This window comes from Arctopsyche grandis, unplaced genomic scaffold (genome assembly GCF_051622035.1).
Source record: "Arctopsyche grandis isolate Sample6627 unplaced genomic scaffold, ASM5162203v2 HiC_scaffold_27, whole genome shotgun sequence".
Classification (NCBI taxonomy): Eukaryota; Metazoa; Arthropoda; class Insecta; order Trichoptera; family Hydropsychidae; genus Arctopsyche; species Arctopsyche grandis.
Genome location: NW_027518434.1, coordinates 31,110 through 34,308, shown reverse-complemented (window position 1 = coordinate 34,308; position 3,199 = coordinate 31,110). Strand labels below are relative to the sequence as shown.

The following is a 3,199-nucleotide window of genomic DNA, read 5'->3' as shown; positions in this document are numbered from 1 at the left end:
AATTGTCTTGACTATTAAAAGGTTACTGATTGCTTCAATGGCGGGAAACACTAACGGTTTTTTTTAGGGAAAGGGAGGGGATACCTTATTTTTCACATATTTCATGGGATTTTAGTTTCTTTTCGATTTAAAATTATTAAAATGATTTAACATGAGTTTTGATCGCAGTTTTATCTTAAAAAATAATCAAAAAGCATATAGCAACGTCAATATTCATATCCGATGCTGTCAAGCGATTTAGTATAAATAATGGTGCGAAAGTGGTGGGAATCATTCGACTCCCGTCTCTCGTTCCGTACAGACGTGTCTCACCAGGAACTGACGCAATGGCTCGTACCTAGCAGACTGCCCGAAAGTCCACTGGAGGAAAGGCTCCCCGCAAACAACTGGCCACGAAAGCCGCTCGCAAGAGTGCGCCCGCCACCGGAGGAGTGAAGAAGCCCCATCGTTATCGGCCCGGAACTGTCGCGCTCCGAGAGATCCGTCGCTACCAGAAGAGCACTGAACTGCTCATCCGCAAACTGCCTTTCCAGCGCCTGGTTCGTGAGATCGCCCAAGACTTCAAGACCGACTTGCGTTTCCAGAGCTCTGCTGTTATGGCTCTCCAGGAAGCTAGCGAGGCTTACCTCGTCGGTCTCTTTGAAGATACCAACTTGTGCGCAATCCAGGCCAAGCGCGTCACCATCATGCCCAAAGACATCCAATTGGCCAGACGTATCCGCGGAGAACGCGCCTAAATATCTACTGACCTACTATTAATCAAAACGGCCCTTTTCAGGGCCACAACAAATATATTTCGGATTTATTTCTCACCATTTACAAATATATTTCTAATACGAGATCAACAATGACAAAATTTTTTGTAACTGCCTCTACTCAACGCCTTCTCACATATTTAATATTTTTGGCAGGGCTGTAATTTCAGATTAGAATTTACTGGCTCCGACTGATTTGTTTTATGATGAAACACAAAATGATTTAGTAAGGTCGATTATCAGCGTATAAAGGTCAGTAACTACATTCATAGTGTATGTGTATGAATTATTTACACATTCAAAACAGTTTAACGAAGTAGACATTCGAAAAAGTCAAAAGGTTTATTTCACATCCGAACGTTACACATTACGTGTCATTCAAATTCATAATTTTTATGGATTGGTTATAAATTTATTAGATTTACTACTGTAACGTATACTAAACAGAGCCGCCGAGTAACTGCGAGCGGATTAAGACGGGTAGACGTCCTGAGAGACCGTGAGACCGGTGTAAGTGGTTTTAGGGATTAGCGACGAGCTAAGTGCATGAAAGCTAAACAATGATTGCACTTCTCATACCGTGGGAATACATATCCGAATACGTGACTATACTGTAGGTAAACAGATTAGACGTCCTGAGAGATCTACCCCTTATAAGGCGGTACGTAGGCGATATCATGTCAGCCCCAGTACCCATTGTCGCCACCTCGCCGCTTGAAGTCCTAAACATCATCAAAACCATCGCTGCCAAAAAGGCCCCTGGCCCTGACGGAATTTCCAACAAAGCTCTAAAAGAACTCCCTCAAAAAGCCATCGCTGCACTCACAGCTATACTAAATGCCACCAACAGAATCTGCTACTTTCCAAGTCAATGGAAACTCGCCAACGTCATTCTCATCAGAAAACCCTACTCGAACCCCTCCCTCCCAACAAGCTACCGACCCATCAGCTTACTATCCTCACTGAGTAAGATCCTGGAACGGATCTTAATCTCAAATCTCAATAGCGGGATCACAAAAATTGACCTTCTTCCCAAAACACAATTTGGCTTTAGACCCCAACATTCTGCCGTTCACCAGATTCACAGAGTCGTTGAAACCGTGATAGACGGCTTCGACCGCAACATGTCAACTGGAGCAATCTTCCTAGACATTTCCAAAGCCTTCGATAAAGTTTGGCACTCTGGCCTCCTTTACAAAATGATTGCTGCCAACATCACCCCCCACTCAATACGATCTATCGCATCCTTCCTAAGGGAAAGGAAATTTCAGGTCAAACTCAAGGACCACATATCAACCCAGCGAGGCATCTCCGCTGGGGTACCCCAAGGCTCCATCCTCGGCCCCACGCTATTCAACCTGTACACACACGACATACCCACTCCTACACATAGGTACACAAACATCGCACAGTATGCCGATGACACTGCCATCTTAGCGAGCTCCGTCAGCCCCAAGGGTGTCTCGCTCGCCCTCCAGAAGTACTCGGACCAACTGGTAGCGTGGTACGATAAATGGCTGATGAAAATCAACCCGGACAAAAGTCAGGCAATATTCTTCTCCAGACGTAAATATCGGTGCAAACCAGCCAAGCCAGTAATTATAAACGACCAACCAGTCAACTGGACCACGTCTACCCGCTACCTGGGGGTAATAATCGACCGCAAATTAACCTGGAAACCCCACATCACTAACGCGGTGCGTAGAGCTAGGGCAGTTGCGTCAAAGCTTTACCCACTATGCAAACCAAACAGCAAACTCTCGCTTAAAAACAAGTGCTTGCTGTATAAATCCATCATCCGCCCACAAATCACGTACGCGAGCCCCGTGTGGGCTCACACAACCATCTCTAACAGATCCATACTCAGACTACAGACAGTACAAAACAAATTCTTGCGTGCCGCGGGCAACTACGACTGGTACACAAGAAACACTATAATTCACAATGACCTAAACATTGACTACCTTGACAAACACGTACACAAACTTGTCGTAAACTACTTCAAGTCTCTCGGCAAGGTAGACAATCCCTTAATAAATTCCCTCAGCAAGACTAAACTAATAATTAACCAAAGGCCCATCGACATTCTGAAGATGGGTATAGGCTAAAATTAGCATCCATTTAACTAACCACACTCAACCACCTCCAAACGGTCCATACCCGTTAACCACCCACTAACACACTAACCCCGACAGTATCCCACAGATGTTGCACTAATTTTGCTTAGTGTTCCAGATCGACAAACACTCCACAAGCGAGCAGCCGCCAGCCCGCACCACAAACATCACCGAGAGTCCGATCCCATACAACTCGTTCGATAGATAGGTTAAGGGAGTGTCACTACCCTATAAACTATCGTTAAAACGCAGCCACAAAGTATATCATGTCATTCTGGATTGAACACTAGCAATACGTGTAACTCCTTAATCATCAATAAATGCTGT

The 3,199-nt window shown here is 45.0% G+C and overlaps 1 pseudogene; it reads left to right on the top strand.

The window, feature by feature from the left end:
* Positions 1–326: 326 nt before the first annotated feature.
* Positions 327–737, top strand: LOC143921884 (histone H3-like; annotated as a pseudogene).
* The last annotated feature ends 2,462 nt before the right edge of the window (positions 738–3,199 follow it).